Source organism: Bombus vancouverensis, chromosome 9, assembly GCF_051014615.1.
Source record: "Bombus vancouverensis nearcticus chromosome 9, iyBomVanc1_principal, whole genome shotgun sequence".
Classification (NCBI taxonomy): domain Eukaryota; kingdom Metazoa; phylum Arthropoda; class Insecta; order Hymenoptera; family Apidae; genus Bombus; species Bombus vancouverensis.
The window spans coordinates 6,572,303-6,588,941 of NC_134919.1; the positions used below are offsets into that span (position 1 = coordinate 6,572,303).

The 16,639-nt window shown below is 40.8% G+C and overlaps 1 protein-coding gene across 7 annotated transcripts in view; it reads right to left on the reverse strand.

Annotated features, from left to right (window-relative positions):
• Window positions 1–16,639, reverse strand: part of cut (homeobox protein, cut) — a 167,336-nt gene that overhangs the window by 61,924 nt on the left and 88,773 nt on the right. The gene's annotated exons all lie outside the window — the stretch shown is intronic.

Genomic DNA, 16,639 nt, shown 5'->3' on the forward strand with positions numbered 1-16,639 from the left:
CAAAATTTTCTCGCGTCGAAGCGAGTAAATCAACCCCGAAAAACTAACCCTCATCCACGCTCGATTTTAACAAACATCTCGAAAAACTTCCCCGCCATCGCGGAAACTCCGCGAGGCCACGATAATCGAAGCCGGGACACTCGAAGGGGTGGCTCCAATCAGCGGCACACGAGATACGCGTTTCCACTAGCATCCATCCACTTAAAACTAACTGCACGCCAGGGAACGCGGCTCACCAAAGGCACTCGACGGTCCCTATGATAATTTTAATTTTAATTTCGATCGGATCCCTCGTACACCCCAGTTTTACCCCTGTCGGAGAAGTTAAGGAGCCGATCTAAAAACGTAATCCTGCCACAGCGTGAGGAACTCATCTCCCCCTTTTCACTTTTCATCCCCTCTCTTACCTTCACCTTACTCTCTCTCTCTCTTTCTTTCTATCCTTCGTCTTTTCTCTTCTCTTCTACTTCTCGTACTTTCGCGTCTTTCTCTCGGAACAGTGTCTATTTGCTTAACTAGTTCTCCAACCCTCGTGCAACCCTTGCGAATGATACACGCGGCAATCGACTCGCGGATACATTACATTAGTCTTGGTAGATAAATTAATTTCGTTAGTCTGTGAATTAGGAACGGTGAGGGGCAGAAACGCATTCTACATTGATTACATTGGTATTGGTATTCGCAAGGTTTAATCATTTTTGTTTCTATCGGATGTTATTATCGTGAACATTTGTACGTATAATATCTATCGAAGATATTTACGTAAATTCATATTTTTATTCAAACGATAGTTGAACGAACGAAATCTGAATAGAAATTTGTCTTGCCCTACTAAATCGCAACGTGTTCTTCGCTTTGGACATTTTACACGCATATTTCATATTACGTGTATTCTACAAACTTTTGTATCTTTAAATGTTCTATAAATGCATAAACATTGATAGTCTAGTTATTAGATTTGAGACACAGTGTATAGTTCCAGACTATACTTCCGAGTTTTAATTGGAAATTCTCGTTGATGGTATGTTTAAAAGTGTGATATACACGGCAAGTTACAGATTATGTAAGTTAAAAATGTTGTTTACATTGATTATATTGACATTGATATTCTTAATGTTTAATCGTCCTCGTTTTTAATATATTTTATTATACTTTCGATTTTGAACTTTAATCGTAAAGTTTCATCGATGTTTAGTCTGTGATGTACACTGCAAGTTGCAAAGATTAAATTAAAAACTACAATTCTAAAGTTTTAAAAGGGAATGACGATGTAATGATCAGATAAATTTTAATTTCACCGGAATTCGTACATTACAGATCGCTGACGGAAGTTTCAATAAAACGCTGGTGTCCTGAGATCACGATTCACAAATAACCCACGCTTGACTTCATTGTGGATCACGAGACCTATAATTTATCGTTAACATGGGTCATCTATAATTCTACGAAACAGAATTAGCCTTTGTACTTAAACCCATTAAATGTTTCTAGCGTAAAAAAAAGCAATTCTTGTTCTAGTAAATTTTAGCAATATTAATCTTTAATAACATTAACTTTAAGAGTAACGCTGCTAATTAATTCCACTTCTACGTTCTAAAATTATAGCGTCCGTGAGTTTGCGAGAATCGAATTTTCAAATTAACACGTCCAATAATTTACCTTAAATTACTATTGATTGTGTCTGACGTAGACCATGCATAGATGACAATAAAAGCCCTCATTAAGCCCTTCATGATCTACGAGTCGGTATTCCACGATTTTCCAATAATTATACTCACAATCAGTATTCCAGGGTTTTTTTCGTTTCTCGGTATTCCCACAAGGGCCAGCGTTCGAAAGCAAAAACCATTCGTATGACGGAATCAATGCAACGAAGGACTGCATTAACGCAATAACGAACTTCGTTACTTGATTTTATCGTCGAATCGTCGTACATCTTTAAATAGGTTTCAATCGAAGCCTAATGTAAATTTAACATTGCCTACGTGTCTCTCTTTCTTTTCCTCTTTTCTGCAAATATGGAATGAAAAAAGAAGGGGAAGGAGTTAAATCGATGTTGAAGATATTGCAGTAAAATTATCGATAACGCAGCCAGGAAGGTACATTTGAATTAGACGAATGTTTTTTTATTGGACAAGTCGTCAATCGATCCCCCAGCCGACCTATAAATGTTCATTCGCTTTGCGACGAGGGAAACCGCCTCGAGTTTCGCGGACGTCTGTCGCCGTAACGATGCTCTATAGATTTTTCGCCATACGTACCATGACGTGGCAATCGTACGAACGCTTATGTTTATTTCAGATGGCCGGTCATGTCTATCAGCCACCTGCAACTTCTTAGTACCCCGGCTGGAAATACCTGCGCGATTTCACTTCCGATTGGAAAAATTGCTGCTGGCGTCACGTTCTATCTCTTTTCTGATGGCTTTATCGTTTCACCGTCTGGCGAGAAAATACCACGTGGCCTGTGTTATGGTGTGTCACTTCAAATAACTTCTCGAAAAACTAATTTCTTTAATAAGACATCAAAGCTGTCTTCTTATTTAACTCTTCTATACGTAAAATGATATATATCAACTATTATATATATAGAAAACATATTATCAACATATTATATTAATACTATTTGTATCTAAATTATATCTTGGTAATGATAAAAGATGTTAAACGAAATATACAAATCATTATAAAGGAAATTTTCAATGTAATGTAAGGTAAATTACGATCGATAGCTTCGAATAACAGAAACTAAATAATTTATCAAAGTTAATAATAATATATTCTTCATAAAGAATTACAATAGCCAGAAATAGAAAACGAACAATAAATAATCCCATGATATATATCATAAATGTATTTACAAATATTTTTAATTATATCCGAAAACCAAAACAAGATAAAACGTCGAAATTATTGTTGATTTGCAAGAAACATTGGAAAATGCGTAATGTGCAAGTTACGTTTCCGAAATTGTAATAATGGCGAAGAATATCGATTAGAAAAGAAAGTGAATTTGCAGGATGCTAGAAACGGCTTAATGAGGTATAAATATACTACATAGTGGTCACAAGTGCCGCATGTTATTTCGCGCGCGACACGTGATACGCATTTCTGGCGTGGCTTCGTACACGCGGCTTCCAACATTTAACGGTGCGGCCAAAACGTGCATGACGTGTGCATGTGCATCCCGTACACGTTGTCTTTACGTCGACGTCTATTTGACGCATGAAGGTTGCCTGATATTCCTTTAATTCCACCGTCAGATCAATTTTCATGCAACTTATTAAATCGAATCTGTGACACTACGGAAACTCTTCGACGTAAAGTAAGTAGATGTTACGTCAGGTGTTACGTTCGACGAGTTATCTCTTTTGGAACTATAATCCTTTAAAAGTAGTTACTCTGTACAGTTAGAAGGAGTTTGAAAGTTGGAAAGGTGTAGTTAGAGAATTTCTGTTTTGTTTCATCGGCACCAATAATTATTATTTTAACTAGACAATTAATAATTCTACGAGGACTTATTTTAGCCTCGAATATTTTTTATAAAACTTTCGAGAAATTTTGCGAGCAAAGAAATGATCAAAGTAGAACATTTCCAATCGACGCAAGCTACATTCCACGCAAGCGAATGAAAGAAGAAAATTTGGGGCAATAATATTTATAGGAAATCTAAATACGTAAGAAAACACGTGAAATATTCAAACTAAAGTACTCATTATAACATTCACGGTTTAAAACAATTCTCTCTTTAGATTCTATCCCCTCCCTCTTCCAGTACTACGCGCAGAGACATAAATTTGCATAAAAATCCGCAGCCTATCGTTAACTTTTAATTCTCTGCTTATAGAAGTCGACCCGGTTAACAGGTTAAAGTCAAACGTGAGAAACGAGGCCAAAACGATGGACTATAGGTGGTTGGCCGCGTGGATGGAACAGCGAAAGATATAAGTTAAAAGTTTTCCTGTCAATCAACGACAGAGCCGGAGTATCTGCGGTGAATGGCTGGAGGGTTTGATTCGATTGATCTGGAAACATCGGGAGGAAGCTGAAGAAGAAGGAAGAAGAAGGGAGGAGGGTGCACGCAAACAGAAAGGATGGCGAAACGAGAAATCTTTTGGGCTCTAATTGCCGTAATTAAATCCCAGAACTTACCCGATTCTCCAGTAGAGATCTCGAATCGCCGCGCCCCCTCGAATTATTCTCAGTCACCCGGTGGTGCCCGGTTCTCGTGTAATCCGTTTTCGGGGCGTCGCGCATTTAACTCGAATTTCCACGCTGATTTTCCCCGATGTTTTCAACCATTCTTCAGCGACCCACGTTGTCAAGGGGCTCAGGGGGGGCTGCGGCCCCCCTGCAAGCCTCCAGGCTGCGCTAGCTTTTTAACTAGGAATTTTGAATCAGAGAAATCGCGATGTTTTGGCATTTTGATCAATGATGTTTAGAATAGACGAGACACACTGTTTTTGATAATAATAATTAATTCGTCGAGGACCATTTGAAGTTGCATGTGAAATTTTCTTGCAGTTTGTATATTTTTAATTTTTCATTTTAATTTCGTTTTATAAGATCGAGACGTAAATGAGAGGAAATTTCAACCATTTGATTATATGTCTCATGTCGCTATTTTTTCTTGCACGTTACTATAAAAATTGGATAATTTTATGAAATTTGCAAAAGTCGAAGTATTTATGGTTGCAGTATAGGATTATTTCTGTTCCAGAATAATAGAAACTCTTTCTGTGCATCTGATTGCTATAATAGTTTCCGCGTTCGACAAAACAATAGATAACTTACTTCGTTTATTTTTTCCAATAATATTCCGTTTACGCAACTTTTACTTGTTCCTTAACCCTTCGCAGTCCGCGCAGCACTTGACATTTCAACAGGCTCGTGCTCAATAAACTACTTTCAAAACTAGCTTATAATTTCGATAAATTTTCATATTTTCGTAACCAACATCTATATCGATATATTTCGATAAAATCCATTCTTAACGCGGTAGAATCTTACGTATTAAAACTGAGAAGAATGTCAGGTCTGATTTAACACATAATCACAAAAGTTCAATGAATCAAAAAAAGAAAAAAAAAAAAAAAAGAAGAAAGGGGCAAATATCAAGGAAAGGATTTCACATAAAAAAATTGTCTAAAATCACGAACTTCACTGTGACATACCCAACACAGTCAAGGGTAGTATCGAATCACTTAAAGAAGAAAACTTGCACTTTTAAACTGTACGTCTGATCGCGAAGCTTCCTATCTTGGAAAAAATCGTCGATAGGAAAATGGATAGCGACGACTTGTCACGCACGCGGACGATTTGGAAGTGATCGGTCTGCGAGGCTAATCGAGGGCCACGATCATTGGACCTTTCCATCCTTGCAGCAGGCGTCGAGGAGTACAGTAAGCTGTTTCACGAGATCGAACGGTGCCGCACGATTAGCCGAAATGTATAAACTTATTTATTTCATGGCAGATAACCCCAGCTTCCCGCAACAGCCGAGCTGGCCATTGGCGTCGAATTTCTCCGTACCGATAAGAAACGCAGGTTTCTGTCTTCGATCAAATGCCATTAATCGATTCCGATGAGAGAAATCATGTACATAGTTATGTATATTGCTGTCAGGCGAATGAAACTTTTTGAAAATGTATGAAAGTAATGTAGCCGAATGTAAGTTCTTTTGGTAAAATAATACTATGTTTGTTGAAATAATAATATTAATAATGTACCAGGCTGTATTGGAACATTCAGTGACAAACATGTAAGAACGTAGGATACTATTTGTTTCTGAATTGATATTATTTCGTGGAATGAGGTATTAGTGAAACTCTGATTCAACGAATTCTGATATCTGAAACGTGTAAAGAAAAAATAATTCCAGTTAAATTCAGAATTACTTGTACCTATTTATACGCTCGCTACTGCATGTCAAAGACGTATTTCACTGACTGAAAGTTTTGTAGAAATTTCTTTTTTCGAATACGAATAATACTCGTCAATGTAATACAGAAATTTTAAGCGAAGAATTTTGTATTTCAAATTATTCTATTCGATAATAAAACGCCTACGATACAGGCATGTAACTTATATTGCAGTGATATAATCGTAGTGGATTTTAATTCAGTTTAATCGTAATAAAAATTTATTCAAGTAATTTTCAGGTCAATTTCGAGGCTTTTCATTCAACAATCGAAATTTGAAAAAGGAAATCGTAAAAGGCCATGACTACGATACAATCGTAACATGATCATATTAAAATATAATTGAACTTAATTGCGATAAAAATGTATTCGAATAATTTTCAGATCCATTTCGGCCACTTTCATTCGATATTCGCAATTTAAAAAATGAAATCGTAAAAAGCCACGATCACGGCGTAATTGCAACATAATGGTAGTGAAATATATAATGCAGTTTGGCCGAAACAAAATTTCATTGAAATAAATTTCACAAATATATATCGAAGATTTTCATTTGACAATTGCAATTAAAAAAAGATAAATGATACAAGGCCGTTGCGTAGTAATTACGCAGTCGGTGAAACAAGCCCGTCGTTTTTCGAATCTCTGGTCGCTGCGTTCTGGAAAGGTCACGAGTCATTCATATTACTCCCATTCGAAAAGGCGTACAAATACCATCGAAGGAAGCCGCTGTGATAAAGATTCCTCCTCGAGGAATCGAGCGTCACGCGTACGCGGGAAAACTGTAAAGATAATGAGAGCAGCGCACGAACAAATCTAGCGTCCAAAGTTATCGAATCGACTGATGAACTATTTCATTCCGATCGGTCCACGCGCGGAAGTTGCCGTTGATAATTGATAAGAGGTCTCCGTTTCGGCCACCATATGAGTATAAATAGGTCGAATAAATCGGCACAATTGCCCGTATTCATTCGATCACAAATTGATCTTCCGATTAATATTACACAGTGTTCTAAAATTATTACGACTAAAATTGGTGGTATTTTTTTTTATTTGAAAAAAATATTTGCGATTCAAATTTTCGTGTCGATAATCGTAGAAATAAGATTTTTAGCTAATAATTACAATTAATGATTGAAACTTGAAACTATTGGTTTTAATTTGAAGTGGTAAGATACGATATTTCTGATGAAACGAATTATACATTGGAAATTAGAGTTAGAAATGAAATTAAAATTAAATTGCAGGGAATACGTACCGAGGTTTCAATTTTGATTTAAGGAATAGGGGTAGGGATTAGGAATAGGATAGATCGAGCATAGAGATTAGAACAGAATATTAAAAAATCGAAACGAAGACTATACCATGAAATTCCCAATAATATTATTCAAATTGTTTAAACTTTCATAATTCAGTCCAAATCTTCGCTATTATTCTACCAACTTATCTTCCCGTAAATATCGTTTTCTATCGATCTCACCAAACCAAATAAAGCAAAGAAGAAAATATAAAGCTAAGTATCAAAACACGTCCATCTCTCTATTAATCACTCGCAATAAACAATCAATTTAATCAAATATCTCGTTCAACGACCTCCAAAATTGCCTGTAAACAATTTTCTCCGCCAAAATTCCAAACTTCCGCGGAGAGCCACGATAAACCTAAGTTTCCGTAGAAAGATCCGGACGATTTCGGCTGGAAGGATCTGAGAAGGTAAGTTTTCGTGGCTGATCGCAAAAGCAACCCCTCGAAGCTGCGGTCAGCGCGAACAGGAGCGACAGAGGGTGGGTGCGATAAGCACGGGGGATTGCGGCTGGACCCGATCATTGGCCAGCTCTGTGCCGGCAGTCACATCGAATCACGATCACCGATCTGCCAGGATAGAAGGTGCACCGAAGGGATTTCCGGCGCAGATTGGCCCTAAGCAAATGACAAAGCACGGACAGAGGAGCGTGAATGACGAAGGGAGGGTGGCCAAACGAGGAAGGAGGCGACGAGACAAGGAGAGAGAGAGACGGAGAAGGGAGGAGGCTGGAAATAACGGTAATCCTAAAACGGGGTGAGATCAGAGGGTGGTTTCCTTGGCCAGCCGCAATCTGTCCGGTCGGGTCAGCAAAGCTCCAAGAAGCCTGGCCGACTAGCCTTTGGAGTTTAGAGGTGGCCGCGGTGCAACCTGCACCCCTTACACTGCAAATCGAGCGCGATTCCTATTTATTGTCGCTCGACGATGGTTCTCAATCCTTGCGAATCTGCTGCAGCTAATGGGTCGGGTAACGTAATTCGATTTTGGTCAAATGGATTAAATTTGTTAGGTATTCGGAAAGTTCTTGCAGCTTCGCGTTGTCTATTCAGAAATGTATACGTAGATCGAAGTTAAAGTATTTCTGATCGTAGGTTAAAAAGATTTTTTTACTTCACGACATGTATTAGGTTGTCCGAGAAATATCTTTCGTTTTATGAGGAAATAGTTCTATATTATTGTCGAATTACGTACGATCCATTTTGTTCCGTTGAGATAAACACCGCGACATTTCACAAACTTGGTTTCGCGTTTGTTGCAGGTACACTGTTGTAAAAAACACGTTTGCAAAAGAAAGACACTTTCCGGACAACCTAATAAATTTGTTCGATCAGTTTTGAGTCGTTTTTGTTTTAAAAGAAAGAAACGATTCCTTGCTCATTCAACGTTCGTTGCATTTTTTATATTACTTATATGTACAACACTGGTTATAATTATTCGTTTACCTTTTGCAGTTTTTTTCATGTCTGTTATGAAAGATAAGTTCCTTGTTATTGCTAACGCGTACGATTTATTAGAACAACGAATACTGTTTTTATTGCGTTATTGGTTAAAAGTTACACGTGTTAATCACATATGTTCAATTTAGATTATTCGTCAAACAAAAACATGAAAAGTAGCGTATATCATTATCGATCCTTGTCACGAAAATGGTCTCCGATTAAGAGGTTAAGAGTACCTTATACGAATCTTATTAGAAATTATAATTTCCAATATTCAGAACGTTAAATATATCCTAAACCATATCGTTTGCTTCGTTTAATCAATACATCATACGATTTTCATATAAATTAAGAATCTGAAGAATCTCAAAATTAGCAAAGTATGTCTTGCATTAAAAATGTATTACTCGCTTCTCAAATCATTTTCATAATTCTCGATACAATCGTGATATCTAGTATACCATATATACAATATATAGCCACGAACGCAGCTATTTGACAAACTACGCGTTAATATTACCTTCGTCGTAAGGAGAACCGATTAGGACGACTGTATCCATCAACAATTACTGGTGTCGTATCGGTTAGAGGAGCAAACGGGAGTCGATGAGCCGTGACCGACCACGTCTTGGCATAATCGGTGTGTGTTGTCATCGGAATTAACCTATTAACGCCCACTGTCTAGCTGGTTTGCCAAGAGTAATCGGCTCCGCATCGAGATTTGGACGAGCCGCGAAACACCGGCATTTGTCAGCCAGTTTGAAAGTCCGCTTCAACAAGTATCTTTGGAAGGGACGAAGAAATATTACGACGCGTCTTGAGTGCCCCGGCCTGGTAATATCAGGACTGTTTACTCGAGCGATAAATCTGTAACTCCGAGCAGGAAAACCGCCCGGAGGAATTTCTTACGAGGACAACCCTCGTTGAAAGATGAGATCGACGGAACGGGACGAACCGTGTTGCACTTGCACGTCAGTTACTTTTCATACTCTCCACTCCATTTAACATGTTACACTACTGGTCACGTAAAAACACGTCCCTTTTCATGTTAGTTTATCGCTTAATCGCTGGTCGTATAAAATATTCATCTACGGTGGTTGCAAAAAGTATTTCCACGCTATTATATGTATTTGTATACAAGGCATTTACATGCTAATTAATTGGGTCCACGTATATTAAATTTCGTATTGTTTACTAGGGCTTACGTGTGACTACAAGAATGTGATGTTATGACAATGAAATCTAGAAAAGGACGTTTTTTTGGAAAGCAAGGATATGTGCTTATACTTTTTGTAGCCACCGTGTACATCTATGTAAAATATACATATACATACATACGTATATTCTTTATCGATGATACTTTCTCGATGATAGCAATTTTCGGAGAAAATAATTAAAAATCACAATAAACAAGGGTTTTATATAAATCTGATACGCTTCTTTGCAGTCGATAGTGCAGTGAGAAGAAAGTGAGTAGAAGTATGTGATCCGTAACACACGTACAGTTACAAGTTCAGACGTTGAAGTAGCTGCGCTTATCGATAGATCGCAAAGTTATCAGAAGAGCTTAGCAAGAAACGAGTTACTATTTCAACTCGTGAAAACTTCATTCACCTTGATTAAACGGGGAAGCGTTTAACAAGGTAAAAAAAGTTCGTTTACAAAATTTCAAAGCAGTTTAAAGTCCTCGAACAACTTGATTCTTTTCATGCTTTCACAAGACCGCCGCAATGTCTCCGAGAGAGACAATAAAAAAAATGCTATTCGTCGCAAAGTGTTAACGAAAACTTAGTTTCGATAAACAAAGAGAGAGAGAGAGAGAGAAAGGGAGGAGGAGAAAGAGAGGGAGAGCAGTGGAGTTCGAAGCGTGGTGAAAAAAAAAGAGAAACTTGCTTCGGTCGGTGGCGAAGCGACGAAAATGCGAAGGGGGATGAATAGAAGCGCAGAAAACGAACCAGAGAAACAGCGAGCATAGAGGGATGGGGCAGGCAGCAGCCGTCAAAAGTTGCCGAACTAATAGGACGATTTTCAACGCGGAGCGTTTAATTAAATTAATTATATGCGCGCCTCGGTCGTAATATAAATTGTGAGCAAGCGTCGGGGACGAACGTGAAGGGGGTGAGTTCCGGTTGTGCGAGGGCGGGAGGGTGGGAAAATGCCGTCAAGCTGCGATCGCCAACTTTGATAGTTACGTTTCATCCATCTATCCCAAATACGTTTTCCGCGGACTGCTTCGATGTAAAGTTCGAAATCGGAACGTTGCGCTCGCGCGCTACTCGCGCCGCGTTCCCGTAACGTTTGTGTATACAGATACAGGTGGGTATATGCGTGTCTATGTATTTGCACATCCGTATTTGCAGTTGTCCGATTAAAGTTACGATTTTGATGCTTCGCGTGGGAAGACAATGGCGGTTCGAAAGAGGAGGTAACCCGGTGTTATCGTTCGCGTACTTTGCGATTCAATTTGAACGCGATTTAAACGGATAGCGTCAGCTGTCGCTGTTGATGGTCGATTTTTGAACGATAATTAGTTTATAGTTAGATGGAATTGTACATACAGCGAGAAGGACCTTAATTCTTTTAAATAAGCCAGAATTATTTTTATGACTTTCTATATATAAGCTTTCACAGCGATACGAATATTTTCTGGTCGTTTTACGGCGTGGCGAAGAGAGCCAAATAAAACGGAGCATCCTGAAAGACTACACCGTTTTATAGGTACATTTTATGCACGAAGCTTGTATAAGAGAATTTTCTATCAAAATGAAACAACTGTTTCAAATCTATACGTAAATAAAAATGTGCACGGTGTCCATAGAAACTTCGTAAACTCGTCGAAGGAACAGAATCAAACTCCTTGAGCGTCTTACGGTCACAATAAAAACGTGCATAAACCTAACAAGGTTATAAAAAACAACGTCCATAAAGCAAACCCATGCTACGGGGTTACACGAGATTATCACTCCGAACCTTCCCTAAAAACAAAAAGAACTGGAAGAACAAACGCGACAAATACGAAATCCCTAAATGAAATAAAAAAAAAAAAAAGAAAAATAGAAGGAAGAGACAACCCTCTAATTCGAAGCTACCGTGGAATCTACAACAATCGAGTGGACCGCAAGGGTCGTGGAGTTCCATAAGGGTTGCAATTTTCTCCCTCTACGGCGCGGAGAGTAGCCGAAAAGGTTTGAAAGGCCTCTGCGGAGGCCAGGAAACGGACTCGCGGGTTCCTTCGGTCGCGCACGCGCCCCTTCCCCGATGTTTGCACACACGCATCCGCGGATAACAACAGGGGTGGCTGCAAGCCCCCGTGCGCCTCCTGCGGTTTCTACGTCTCCAGATAAAGCGGCGAGGGGTGCACACACGCTCAACGGGGTAAACACCGAACTTTCCAGGCGGATGGCGATCCTTGCGAGCCAGACGGTAAATACATTTTTAAATAAGAGTTTTTTACTCCACGCCCCCGTGTACTCCTCTTCCCCACCCCCATCCCCTCCCACTTCCACCCCCTTTCTACGCTTCCACCCACGCTCTCTATCCTGCCTCGTCATGCCACTAGCCGGATTCCGTCCCCGTATCGGGGAATTATCCTTTGCTTTGCGCATTATCCTTCGGGCCGCGGTTGGGGAAGCTTCAAAAGGCATCCACGAACCGGGCCAGCCCCTTTCCCACACCCCGCCAGACACTGACTCCTGCTGCTACTCTTCCGATTGCCGTCTGACTTCAATCGGGTAATGCTACTTGCCGCTTGCTGCAGCTATCGATGACTTTTTTGAAGGAACTCCAACGGTATTGCGACCGTTTACCGGCTGTTCTATGCTCATCCAGGAGTTGATCGTACGAAAGTTCTTTCTATGGGGTGGTTAAGGATACGGGATGTTTGTGAATGTCGGTGTTGATCGTGTACTTGGTCAGTAGTGCTGTATGTATATTATTGCACATGCCTAGTTGCTGAAAATGAATTGATCAACTTTGCAGATCGAAATGTAGGGGAAATAACTAACGATTATGAATATATTAGTGTTTGCCAGTTGCGATTATCTCATGCATCTTCTTATCTTTGATGATACATCTTTGAAAATAGGTCGTTTGTTTTATTCCTGAATGCTGATTATAAATTAGTTACGAAAACGTGGATTTGATCAATTCGGTGTCTGATTACTAATTCCTACTCTAGTTTGTGCATATAATCATAAAGCGGATACAGATAAGCGTTTTAAGCTCGGAGCGAGCGAAAAGAATTGTAAAATATAGACTTGCCGTATCACATTGAATTATCTTCTACTTTAAAGTTACTCCAACTTTTTACCGTTTTAGAAATACTTCGATTAAAGTTGATACAAAATCTTGCCAATTTGTCAGAAACATAAGCAAGTTTCATCGATTTAAATCACGCGTAATATATTCAAAATCGTTAGACACGTTGCACATATGTTGCAGGGCGCCGCTGTTCAACATCGAGAGTGCCCGTCTTCGACTCGTCTTCTTCAGCGATTCGAGTTCCTTTTTTTCAGGCTGCTGCGTCCTCGCCGCTCGAATTCAATTGTGATTGATCACCGACGGTGATTGAGGATTCGAAATGAAAGCCTCGGCGGTCCCGGTGGCAAAGACAAAAAGACGAACCCCGTCCCCCGTGCCGCTCCTCCGGCTGCTTCCTCTCTTTTTTCCTCTCTTTTTCACCGGTGCTCCGGGCTTCTCCTTCCCGCGGCTCAATGGTTCACGAACCGGCTCACAGACGGCACGAATAATGGAGTAAAATTCATACGACTCCATATCGGCGCGATAAAAAGACAGACGGACAGACAGTCGAGCAAGCGAGAAGCTCGCACAAAGGAAGGATTAATTTTAAATATCATATACTTGCCGGGCTAAAAGCGAAGGTGGAAAGGGTTCCGTCGCCGGGGAACTCCGACGACTGATAAGTTACGTCCTCACCGGGTGAGCCAGCTTTTCAGGGGATTCCCTCCCCCCTTCCTTTTTTTGGCTGGTAAAAGGCCACAGTAATTTCACCGTTGCCCGAAAAAATCGTGTTTCTTTTTTTGGTTCTTCAGAAGATTACTTATTCATTTGGATGATTACTTGATGGACGTTGATAACTTATACATATATCAGTGGCCAGAAATGTAGAATTATATATGTTGTATAGAAGACGAGATTTTTCGAAGATGGTCGGCTCAGAATTCTTCTATACTGGAAATTGCTTTGTCAGAAGTCTGTTCGAGTAAAGAAAATGAATATCGATATCTGCATTGATTTCGAATCGATAATAAAGTTGACAGGAGATTCGGTACAAGCGATGAGTGATTCCAAATATTCGATCGGTAGCGTACTTCGTCACGCTATTTTCGTTTTTGGGGCGAGTACTATGAGAAAAAGTGGAGTTCATTTCGAGAGACTCGGTTTATTAATTTCATCAAACGTGGTTTGAAATACCTAAGTAATCGCGTAGGTTCGACAGATGGAAAAAAGTTGGAAGCAAAAGGGAAAGCTTCGCGGTAAAGGGTGGGGACCGTTAAAAAGCGGCGCGGAGAAGCGGAAGCGGCGGCGGTGGCGGGGAACAATGCGCGGCCACGAAATCGCATAAAGCTCCGCGACAATGCGGAACACAATCTAAGAACTCCAGCATTATATTACGTCCCATTGCGTAATAATACACCAGTTCGTGCTTTGGACGAAGCGATACACGCGCAGTTTTTGTTCGGCCCGCGAATAAACGTCGCAGGGGAATTCTTATCTGACGATAATTCAACGCGGGCCTCTGTATCGCACGCTCGATTTACTGTACACTCCGTGAACCTCGCCGCGCCGCCAAGGAATGTCGGCCCGTTATTATTACACTTTCGAACCTATATTCCGCGAACGTTGTACCGCGCGGCAAACGAGCCCGCGGCTAACGAGCCTTTGACATTTTGCCAATCCAATTGAACGCACCCGCCGAAAACTTGTAGTTGTCTCGCGCCAATGAGACAAGCGAAATCGCGGCTGTTTCGTGTTATTTCGCGCGGCCGTCTTTCCGTTGGCGATAACGTTGTCCAGCCTGCTCGAGGCTATCGGTAAATATTTGGCGAATAAGTTATTGGTCAGCTGTGGAAGGGTTCGAATATCGAGCTTGTTTGCTCGGGGTTGAACGTTAGGGAGTCATTCGCTAATCGGTGGTTTCGGATTATTAATGGGGATTGTGTTCTATGGTTGATTAGATTTCGCGATTTCTTAACGCGTCTATAATATCGGATCATCTAATCCAAATTGAGAAATTTCATTTTCTTGTATTTATACGATATAAGTCTATTCCGACTACGTAGCTTGTACGCAAATTTAATGAATGTTTTCATTCATTATTCTGACGAATCTTAATATTCGTATGTATGAAAAGAAGCAGATGAAAAACTCTGATAAGGTTCGAAATAGAAGTTCTAAGAACGAAAATGGATCACGTAGAACGGAATACAATAATTAGGCTTAGTAGTGGTAAAGGTAATCCAAGCGTTAAATGGATGCTCGTGACGAAATCAGAAATGAGAATCTCGTGACAATTCTATACCATATTAATTTTATACTGTATTATACAATTATATTTTATACAATTTTATGTTATATTAATAAAGTAAAACAAATAAACGACCAGCAAAAATAACATTCATCAAAATATTCATCAAAATCCAAAATACGTATAATCGCCACTCATCGTCGATGTCTTCGCTCTCGGCCGACTGCACGAACCTATATTTCCACTCAGGAATGAAACTCCTCAAACGCCAAAGAGAACGCTAAAAGAGAAACCCGCGCGTCTTCATGCTATCGCGAACGTTTTCAAATTCGCGGCGCAACGAAATTACGAGCCACCGTGGAATTTGCCGTGAAGTCTACCCAGGGGTGGAAACAGGCTTGCGGAGACCACGGTGAGGAGAGGCCGGCTCTCGTAGCGGATTAATCGTGAATTATCAATCGACGGAGTCGAGCCGAGCCGAGTCGAGTCGAAAGCCGAAGAAGAGCCAGCAGCAGCGGCAGCACCCTCTGGTCGAGAGGATCCCGGAGGGCTTGCTGACCGACGTTTCTGGTTAATCGCGTTTGCGGAAAAACGGAGATAATTCCTGGTCGTCCGTCTGGACGATGGAGGCGTGTACGTGGCGCGGAGGAAAGGCACACAAGCCGAGTCGGAGGGCTATAACCGTGTAGGATATACGGGGGGGTGATGAGGGGTGAAAAAGTGGGGTCGTAGGTGATCTCTTGCCGTGTATGAGGCTGGAAGCCCCCAGCTTCGAGGTGGGTAGGGATTGATATTCGCGGGCACACAGAATTTTTAACTAGCCTGGCCAGCCTTTAGTCGTTCCGCCGCGAAAGCGCAGCAGAAAAGTTATGAATCTAATTTTCAGCGTATTTGTGTCTCAGCCACCCCTGCCCTCCCGTTGCTCCGCCATCGCCACCAGGAACACCTATATCAATCCCCCTTTTCCGTATCTCCGTCTCTGTCCTTTTCCTCGTCCCTGAATACACGCGTCCCTCCACCTTTCTCTGTCTCACCCTCGCGCTCTCCACCTCTTCCGTCGTTCGCTTTCGCGTAATAAAGCGCGCCGCGGCTTCGTTAGGTTTTTATCTCGGCCAGCAAAAAAAATTAATTTCGAGAGACGCCATGGTTTTCCCATCCCCACTCGCCATACTCCCCTTCGTTTGTGTCCTTCCTCCACCTGCGGACAAGTTCGTCGTACGCGTAACGCAAGGAAGATGGACGCTTCGTACTCTGGTGACGTTTTCTTTATCCTCAAACGCACACACGGTTTTTCTTGTTTTACGAGGAGGAGTCGGTCGGAGAAGCTAGGCGGAACTCGAAACTCGATTACCTTTTGCGTTGCGCTCAGTGCCGGTTTAAAAGCGATCTAAAATTTAAGGGGTTTCACGATGGATCTCAACGACGTGGCACGGCTCGCCCTGGTACTTTTAAGGGTTACTCTGCGATACCGTATGAAATCCCTTGAAGAA